Source organism: Coffea arabica, chromosome 5e, assembly GCF_036785885.1.
Source record: "Coffea arabica cultivar ET-39 chromosome 5e, Coffea Arabica ET-39 HiFi, whole genome shotgun sequence".
In the NCBI taxonomy this organism is placed as follows: domain Eukaryota; kingdom Viridiplantae; phylum Streptophyta; class Magnoliopsida; order Gentianales; family Rubiaceae; genus Coffea; species Coffea arabica.
The window spans coordinates 37,513,109-37,523,942 of NC_092318.1; the positions used below are offsets into that span (position 1 = coordinate 37,513,109).

At 38.1% G+C, this 10,834-nt stretch overlaps 1 long non-coding RNA gene across 1 annotated transcript; it reads left to right on the forward strand.

The window, feature by feature from the left end:
* The first annotated feature begins 878 nt into the window (after nucleotides 1-878).
* LOC140006271 (uncharacterized) lies at nucleotides 879-3,164 on the forward strand. The gene is made up of 2 exons (XR_011813910.1): nucleotides 879-1,049; nucleotides 2,242-3,164. It is a non-coding gene; the product is annotated as an uncharacterized lncRNA (long non-coding RNA).
* Nucleotides 3,165-10,834: the final 7,670 nt, after the last annotated feature.

Sequence of the window (10,834 nt, forward strand, 5' to 3'; positions counted from 1 at the left end):
AAACTTTGAAAATGGCACATTACCACGTGCCCAAGTGATGCGGGCACGTCATGAGGGTGGAAACTCTTCTGATGGAGAGTTGATAAATTAAAAGTTATCCTGCGTTTTGTTGACGCGGGCGCGTCATGTTGGTCAGTCCGCTCTAGGATTGAAGGAAGAGCTCTTCAAGTAACTCGACGCGGGCTCGTCACGAGGATGGAAACCCTTCTGATAAAGGACCTGGGAATTGCATATTATCACGAGCCTTGGTGATGCGGGTGCGTCTGTGAGGACTCGCAAATTTCTTATTTTTTTCTCAAAAATGCCTTTTTATTTGGAAGTTATTCATTTATTATAGCCTACTACCCAGTAATTCCGTAATAAGTGCAAATGAACCTAGAAAATAGGGTTTCACTTTTCGGTTTCAAGATTGGAACAAAATTAGGGTTTTCGCGATTTTCGCCGGATGAATTTTCGGTACGAAGCAAGGATCAAATTTGGTGATTAAAAATGACTTTTAAGTGAGAAATAATATGTGATTAGGAACAGTGATATAAGGTTAGTGAATAGGAAGTAAAAACCCTAGTACGTGTGTTTTTAAGAAAAACGGCGCGAACCGACGTGTACCGCGCACTACCGATTGAACACACCACTTGATCCCTACTTTATTACCTTAATTTTCTTATTTTATTACAGCTAATTAACCCTCAAAATATCTCATACATCAGCCACAATTGTTGACTTTAAATACCAAGAGAGAGAAGGGAAAAAATGAATGGAATTGGTGGCGACAAGTGGCGGTATTTCATTGGATGGTTGACTAACTAATTTACACCATATTTAGCACAAAAAACCAACCTATTTCCTCCATTATTTCTGCATATCAGCCGTGAGTTGAGGGAGGAAAAACAAGAGAAAAGGAAACTTCAATCAATCTTGGTTTGAGCTTGAATGAGTGAAAACAAGAAAAACTAAACCGATTAATCATTAGTTTGGAAGTTTGGGAAGCTTAAGGAGCTAAATTTTGCCAAGGGAAGTGAAGGATAACTCTTGAAAGCTCTTGTCTTGAGGTATAAGATCTGATCATGGTTCTTGTTCTTTTAATTTTTGGTTTAAGATGTTATCTAGCTCATGTTTTGATTAGACTACAAGTTATACAAGTTGTTGTGATGATTTTGGATGATATATGCAAGTTAGGGTTTGATGATTTTCTGCCTAAACTTGTTGTATGATTAGTATATGTTGTATATAAGATTATATAAGGGGCTTTGGTAGTGATTGGAACAAGGAAAGGAAGAAAGTTCAATTGAAAACCAAAATTTCCAGATTTCTGGAAAATTTCAGCTCTATTCTGTCCGGTTTTATTGCACCATGTTAGAGGCCGAATTAGGCTTGGCATAAAACATTAAAGTTGTATAGAATGGTATTTTATAGTTGCCTACAAAATTTCAGCTCAATCGGAGCAACGTAGCCTGTGAAAAGACTGAAATACCCCTGCTGCCCTGTTTCTACCCGAACTTGATAATTGCCTCTGTAATTGGTTAATTTGGTTGGGAATGCTTCTGATTTAGTTGTTGATGTCTTCTTAAGAAATGTAGCCTTGTATCTTAGCTTTCAAATGGCTTTGGAATCACTTGATTTGGACTTAGGGAGCCTGACTTATGATATTTGAGCTAGAATGCGGTTTGTAAACCTGTTTTGACGGTGCTGGTTTGGTATACTAATCTTTTGACCTAGTTGCACTACTAATTGGACTGAATGACCTTCTTCAATCTTGTAGCCCCTGTCTTAGTTTCGAAATGGTATAACTTTCACCTCAATCTGATAAGCGTAGTCTCGGATGTGCCCATTCCGCAAAATCCTATCAAATCTGTTTTTTGTTGTAAACTTCATTTCCGCATTTGTTATTAGTTGATTTATGTCCTTGTATTGTTTTGAGCCTATGGAACGGCTATTGAAATGCATTTGTGTTGTGTATAAACTTGGGCTTGAATGAGAAAAATAATGAAGCCAAAATGGCTGGAAAATTAGGTAAACACAAAGGGCGTGCTGCCCAAATTTTCGCTCGAGGACTAAGTTTTTATTTGAACTGGTATACTTACGTTTGGTCTGTGAAACCCTAGTTATTTTGTCCACGGGTCCAAATGTCCTCATTTCACTTTAAAGTCTTTTGTACGTTCTACTCAATAATTGTCGAGTTTCTTTGATTGCACCTAATTGTTGGGCTAGATGATCTGTAATATTCTTTCTCGTTTAATTTAGATTTTCTCGGTGACTGAGGATAATATCCGGAAGGATATTTTACCCGTTGTTTTGCGTACATAGGTGAGTGTTTCTTGTTTGTTATATTCTCCATGACTTCATGACTTGTTGTTGTTGTTTGATGATGTGTTAAGTATTTTCAATGATTTTCAAAACAAATTTTCTAGGCGAGCGTGTACTTTATCGCGCTCGACCTAAATGAAATGTGAAATTTTCAATGATTTAGCGATTGAAACATTAGTTGCGCATGATGTAAGCCTTTTGGCTGAATTGGGTCCTGCCCTTCGTTACCGATCGACTTGAGCCAGAAGCGGACTCTGTCGGGCGATATGGTGACCCTGGGTGAATTTGGTATACTCGAGTATTACCTTGTAGTCCGGCTACGTCCGGATGGGTGGAGTCCGGCCAACGTCCGGATGGGTGGAGTCCGGTCAATGTCCGGAAGGGGATGAATGAACGAACGAAGGCACGAGGGTTTTACTTCTCAAAAAGGAAATTTTCAAATAATTGAAGGAATAAGGGGAAATGTCAGGGGAACGAACGAACGAACGAATAGCTCCATGTGAGCCCGTATCCTTTTAATGAATGTTACTATCGTTTTCCATTGTAAATGTTTCTTGAATTATTGATACTCCATGTTAATGTATTGAATTGATTGTTTGATTATCTGTTCGGAACCTCACTGAGTTTTTAGCTCACCCCTTTAGTTTTGTTTTCCTTAACAAGGGACGGCGAGCAGAATGAGAGCATGGACTAGCCAGTCTAGTTCTTTTGTTTCTTTTGTTTCTTTTGTAGTGGTTCTCGCCTAGTGCTTGGCACGGGCTGGACGTATGAAAGATTGAGAATCTTTGTATATTCGATCTTTACACTGCCTTTTGGGGATGGCAATGTATATAAGTTTCGCTTTAAGTTTTGGATCGTTACCCTATTTATTCTTGTGATTTATTCAGATTTAATTGAGAACTGTAGTGAACGACTGAGTTTCGACGAGAGTTGGACAGGCGACCCGCCGAACCCTTTGGTTCGCCTTAGGGGTAGGTGGGGCCGTCACAGCGTCATGTTTGAGAAACACCTACTAATCATAAAAAATAAAAAATTACACCAAGAATTTGGAAAAACCTTAAGAAAACAAATTGAAGCGACTAACTAAAACTGAATAAACAATTAAAAGAAATTCAGTTGCCACCCAATAAGCGCCTTTTTTTAACGTCTTTGACTAGACATGGCTAGATGTCGTTAATTGAAATAATTTGGTGTATCCAGATGTATCATCTCCACTTCTCCACTTGGAAAGCTCTCGTAATAGTGGGCCTGTTTGGAACCTGAGGTTTTTTGGAAATTTGTCTAAAACTTTACTGTAGTGCACTGTAGAAGTTTTTGAAAAAATTTTGTAAAAGTTTTTGTAAGGTGAAAAACTTTTTTGTAAAAGTTTTTGGAATGTGAAAAATTTTGTAGAAATTTTTATAAGGTGAAAAACTTTTTTGTTCCTTTTCTTTTTTTCTTTCTTTTTATCTTTTTCTCTTTCTTTTTCTTTTTCATTCTTTTCTTTTTCTTTTCTTTCCTCTCCTCTTCTTCTTCTTCTTCCTTCCCCATTACCTCTCCTCTATCTCCCACCTCCAGCACCTCCGCTAGCACCACCTCTGTTCTTCTTTTTTTTTTTTTTAACTTTTCTCCTCTCCCCCCCTCCCTCCCACGCTACCCCTTTCCTCCCCTCTCCCCTGCCACCCCCAAACTTTTCCACCATTCCTTTCCTCTCCCCTTTGCCCGCCACTCCCTAGGCCCGCCACCTCTCTCTCTCCCTCCCCCGCCACCCCCTTTGCCCACTCTCCCCCTTTCCTTCCCTCTCCCCTCCCCCTTGCACTCCGACGCCCGAGGAAGGCCGGCAGCTGTGCATTATTTTTTTTTGCTTTTTCTCTCCCTCCCTCCCCTCCCCTCTTCCCCTCTCCCTCCTCCGCCACCCTCCCCCTCTCTGCTCTGCGATCTGGGACCAGACCGCAAAGGGGGAGCAGACCCCCTTTGCGATCTGGGCACGCGACCAGATCGCACCTAGCAGGAGGAGGAGTGTAGCGAGGGAGAGAGAGGGGAAGAGGGGAGGGGAGGAGAGGGGGTGAGGGTGAGGGGGTCAAAAATTATTTTTGAGGTTACTGGCACCGGAATAGGTGACCGGCACCGGAATAGGTGCTGGAGGTGGTGGTTGGTGTTGTGGGTTGGGTGAGAGAGGAAGAAAAGTTTTTGGAAAATTTTTTGTGTAGGAGTGATTTTTGAAATGTGTAGGTAAAATATTTTGAAAAGATTTTTGGGGTTCCTGTAGCAAAAGTTGTTAAAAAACTAGTAGCTAAAAAACTTGATAAAAAACTAGGGTGCCAAACAGGCCCAGTATTTGAGACGATTTCCATTCATTACAAACTTATTGTCCGTCTTAATGCTCTGGATTTCTACTGCACCATAGGAAAAGACGTGAGTAACAATAAAAGGACCGATCCAACGGGAACGCAATTTACCTAAAAATAACTTAAGTCTGGATTAGTATAGTAGAACCTTCTAGGCAACTTCAAAGGTCGTTCTAGAGATTTGTTGGTTATGAAACTCCTTACTCCTCTCCTTATAAATTACTGCGTTTTCATACGCTTCATTCCGAATCTCCCCCAATTCTTGCAAGTCCAACTTTCGATGGGCACCGGTTTCTTTTAAATTCATATTACACTGTTTTATCGCCCAAAAAGCCTTGTGCTCAAATTTCATTGGGAGGTGACACGGCTTCCCGAATACCAATATGTAGGGTGACATTCCTATAGAGGACTTATACGCATTCCGATAGGTCCAAAGTGCATTTTTCAATCTTTGACTCCAATTCTTCTTATCGGGGCGAACAATTTTCTCCAGTATCGACTTAATCTCTCTATTCGAGACCCCTGCTTGACCATTGATTTGAGGTTGGTACGATGTCGAGACCTTGTGGAGTACACCATACCTTCGAAATAGCGCAACTATGGTCTTATTGCAGAAGTACATCCCCCTGTCACTAACACTAGCTCTTGGCATCCTAAAACGCACAAAAATATTGAATTTAGTAAAATGTGAAACCACTTTCGAATCGTTAGTCTGAGTGGCTCTAACTTTCACCCACTTGAAAATATAGTCCACTACCAACAATATATTTGTAAAACCAAATAATACAGGAAAAGACCCCATAAAATCTATACACCTAATATAAAAAATTTCTATATAAATCAATAGAATTTGGGGCATATGATCTCTACGGGTTATATTATATACCTTTTGACATCGATCGCAGGATTTACAAAACAAATAAACATTTTTAAACAACGAAAGCCAGTAAAGTCCACTTTCTAATACCTTATGCGCAGTTCGCTTTGATCCAAAATGACCTCCGCATGTAAAAATATGACAAAAAGTTTGTAGTGATTGGAATTCAGCTTCACTTACGTATCTTCTCATTCCTTGGTCTGCGCATCTCTTTCACAGGTAAGGGTCATCCCATATGAAATATTTGGTATCGCTCTTCAACTTGTCCCTCTTTGCTTTACGCCAATCTGCAGGTAGTTTAGCAATTACTAGATAATTAACTAAATCAACATATCAAGGCACTTTAGAATTTAGAGAAAATAGTTGTTCATTAGGGAATGTATCTTTCAATGGCATGTTATCCTCTCCAACTAGTATGCGACTTAAATGGCCAGTTACCAAATTCTCCGAACCTCTTTTATCCCTTATTTCCAGGTCGAATTCTTGCAAGAGAAATATCCATCTTATTAGCCTCGGTTTCGCATCTTTCTTAGTCATTAGATACCTCAACTTTGCATAATCAGAAAATACAATAACTTTAACACCTAATAAATATGATCTAAATTTTTCTAAAGCAAGAATAATTGCAAGATGCTCCTTTTCAGTAGTGGAGTAATTCAGTTGAGTTGCATTCAAAGCTCGGGATGCATAGCAGATGGCGTGAGCTGCTTTCCCTACTCTTTGCCCCAACACTGCTCCCATTGTATGGTCACTGACATTGCACATGATCTCAAATAAGAGATTCTAGTCAGGAGGTTGTATGATTGGTGGCGATATCAATAGCTCTTTTAACTTGTTGAATGCTCTCTCACATTCAACATCAAATTTGAAGGCCATATCTTTCTGTAAGAGTTTGAACAGAGGAGCTCCGATTTTTGAGAAATCATTGATGAACCTTCGATAAAAACCTGCATGTCTAAGAAAAGAAACACTTCCCGCACACTCGTGGAATAAGGTAAAGCAGATATAATGTCTATTTTATCCGGATTAATCTCAATACCTTTAGAGGACACTACATGACCTAAAATTATCCCATGTTCAACCATAAAATGACATTTTTTTCAGTTAAGCACGAGATTAGTTTCTATATATGTCAACAAGATCAATTTTAGGTTATTTAAACAATTATCGAAACTATCACCATATACACTAAAGTCGTCCATGAAAATCTCAATAATTTTCTCAACATATTTTGAAAAAATACTCACCATACATCTTTGAAATATTGCAAGTGCATTGCACAATCCGAAGGGCATTCGTCTGTATGCGAAAGTTTCAAACATGCACGTGAAGGTGGTCTTCTCTTGATCTTCCGATACGATTGCAATTTGAAAATATCTTCAAAATCCATCTAAAAAATAATAGTAAAGTCGACAAGCTAATAGCTCAATCATTTGGTCAATAAAAGGAAAGGAAAAATGATCCTTTTTTGTGACAGCGTTTAATTTCCGGTAGTCGATATACTACCGCCATCGGGTGGATTTGCACACTGGCAGGAGCTCACCCTTCTAGTTGGCCTCCACTATCACTCCTGCTTTCTTTGGAAGTACCTGTATTGGATTCACCCATGGACTGTCTGATATTGCGTAAATAATCCCCACATCTAGCAGTTTTAGTATTTCTTTTTTCACCACTTCTATCATAAAGGGATTGAGCCTCCTTTGAATTTGCCGTACCGATTTGGTATATTTTTCGAGCCTTATTTTGTGCATACACACAGAAGGGCTAATTCCCTTAGGCTTAGTTTGGGAGTTTAGGATAGAAAAGAAAAGAAGGGAAAGCTTAAGTTATGAAACAAGAGAAGAGAAGGGAAGAGATTGTTATGTTGTTTGGGAATTTTGAGAATTAGTGGAATGATTTTGGATATAGAAGTCATTAAATATTTGTTTAAAACCTTTTTAAGGACAAAATAGGCATTTTATAAAAAATATCAAGCTTTCTCCAATCTTCCCATTTCTTTCCGATTTGGGAGGAAGCATTTTCATAACTATTCATCCTTCCATTTCTTTTCTTTTCTTTCCTACTTAAAACTAACAAATGAAGCAAAAGTAAACTTTCTCTTCTTTCCCTTTCTTTTCTATCCAAATCTTCCACTCCCAAACGAACCCTTAATGTCGGAGATGGTCCATCCTATTGCCTACTTATACTCTCTAAGAACTCGAATTAACTTGTTCTCTTGTATTTTTTATAGTCCTGTCGAGATAATTACCAGAAGCGTTTCCTTTTTACCCAAATATGCATATTTCAAATGTTTTGACAGAAATTTCAATTCTATTATAGGTGCCTACACCACAGATGGTAATACTCTTTAGTGAGATTCGGGCACGAAAATAGGTGCAAATTCATACCTTGTTACAGTGATCGACAGCGATTGCAAAGCTCTAATCGTATATTTCAGTTCTTTACTCAACTCTACCTCATAAGTTGTGTCCAACTCAAGGTGTTTGGTTAAAACAACTTCTAACTCATTCCTGTCAACAATTTCAAACACTTCCTGCACCGCAGGGTCAATAGCACTCACAGAAAAAATGGAGCTAAAATTAGAATTTGAGGGATATTTCATGGTTTCAAGGATATTGAAATGAATAATTTTTTCATCAAATTTCATGGACAAGGTACCCTTATTAACATCAATTTTAGTCTGGATTGTGCTATAAAAGGGTCTATCTAGTAGCAAAGGCGAGGGATCAGGAGAATGATCATCATCCATGCCAAATACATAAAAATCAGTTAGGAATACTAATTCATTAATTTTAACCAACACATTTTCGACCAACCTATCAGGATATGTATTCGTTCGATCAACTAATTAAATTATTATCCTAATTTCTTTTAACGGGTCTAGATTCAAGAAAGTATAGATAGATTTAGACATTACATTGATTAATACTCCTAAATCCAACATGGCATTTTTAACAAAGTATTACCTATCCTACAGGGAATAGTAAACATATTTGAATCCCCACATTTTGGTGGGAGTTTCCTCTATAGACCTGCTGACACGTTTTCTCTCACAATAATTCTTGCATCTCCCATCAGCATTCTTCAGTTGATGCACAAATCTTTTAAAAATTTCGCGTACTTTGACACATGTTTGATTGCATCTAGTAAGGGAATGTTGATCTCTACCTTGCGAAATACCTCCAAAATCTCTTTCTCCTTGTTCTGCTTTTTCGATTTCTCCAACCTACTAGAAAAATGAGGGGGATTAGTTTTAACCTCAATAATTGGGCCAAGGAGTACCACTGAATTTTTGCTGTTTCTGTCCTCCTCCTTAAACTCTTTCTCGATTTTTTCTTCATCCTTGCCTTTTAGAGTCACGAGATCGGATCCCTGAATTTCCTTCCTGTTTTTTAAAGTCATTGCACTTACATTTTTTAGGTTAAGTTTAGGTTGAGACAGCAATTTTTCGTGAACTTGGGATTCCAGGCGATCGATTGCTAATGCCATCTGACTCATCTGACTCTGCATTGCTTGCATCTGTTCCATTTGATTTCTTATATTTTATAGGTCAGAATCCGTCTTTTGTTGACTAAAAATTAACTGCTTCATCATTTCTTCTAGAGATGGGTTTGAGCTTAGAGAAGGTGATGGCAGGCGAGGTTGATAGTACTGTTGATACCCTTGCTGTTTATTCAATGCAAGATTTGATTGCCTATTTCCTCCATAACTAAAGTTAGGGTGATCTTTTTAACCCGAATTGTACGTGTTCGAGTACGGGTCATATGGTTTTCTCGGCGCGGGCACGTAACCAACCATGTTTACTTACTCGGTACTTTCTTCTTGAATCATTGGGCACATCTCTGTAGAGTGACCTATAGCAGTGCAATTCCCATACACCTTGGCTTGTGCAAGATTTCCTATAGTCAATTGCCTAATAAAAGATGTTAATTCAGATAACTACTATTGGATAGAGAATGTTTTACCTCATTCACTTTGTGTATCGGAATATCTTCTCTTATATCGAATTGCTGCGAGTTTTCGGCTATCCCTTCAATTAACTCTCACGCTTCTCGAGAAGTCTTGTTCACCAACGCCCTTCCACTTGCAGCATCAATAATACTCCTGTCTCTGAAAAGTAGACCCTCGTAAAAATATTGGATAAGCAATTCCTTGCTTATTTGGTGTTAAGAGCATTTGATGTATAACTTTTTGAATTTCTCCAACTAATCATAGAGCGACTCTCGTGAATATTGTTTGATACCGCATATCTCCTTTCTCAGACTTGCAGCTCAAGATGCAGGAAAATATTTTTTCAAAAATTTTTTCTTCAGCTGCTCTCACGTGGTGATACTGTCTAGAGGTAGGTAGTACAACCAATCTTTTGCTAAGTTCTTAAGAGAGAAAGGGAATGCTCTCATTTTTATATGTTCTTTCGTAATTTTAAGGGGTTTCATACAGTTGCAAACAACATCGAACTCCTGCAAATGCTTATAAGGCTTCTCACCTGGTAAATCATGAAAAGATGATAAAAGATGAATTAGCCCAGATTTTAACTCAAACAGGGTGTTATTATTTAAATTTGAAAAAGTAATGCATAAAGGTTACTGATTTAAATTAGGAGTAGCCAACTCCCTTAATGTCTGTGTATTAGCTATAGTGACTTCTTCTCGATCCGGGTCATTCGAAGTATCGCCAAACGAACTTATTGATTCAACTTCTGGATCGGATCTCTGAGATGCAGCACTAGATTACTCTTCTCTAAGTTGTCTGGTCTTTTTTCGCGTTCGACGCGCAGTCTTCTCTACTTCATGATCAAAAATTAATTCGCCTGTACGAGAAATCCGAGACATAAACTAGAAAAATACCAGAAATTTAAAACGAAAATGAACTTAAAAGAAACAAATTAACTAACGCCAGTCCCCGACAACGGCGCAAAAAATTGACAAGCTGTCGAGTCTGTACAATAATAAATGTCTACTCAAATAAAATATAATTTATGTAGATAATGATACGCAGAGTCGAATCCATAGGGACTGGGGATATTTGTCTCTTTTGAAGTTCAAACTAATGATGGGGTTTTTTTTTATAGCAATGATAATAATTAAGCTGTTTGACTAAAAGTAAATAGCCAACTAAAAATTAAATGACAAACTATTAAAACTCGAATTAATAATGACTAAACTCTAGCCAAGAAATAACTTCAGTAATAGTTAAATTAATTGATCATCAATGCAGAGATAATTTCAACTATTAACTAATAAATAAGTTATAACTGCCAAAGAAGCGATGAAAGTCAACTCTTCCTCACTATATCGATGACTGAGGTACACCCGTCAATTACTAC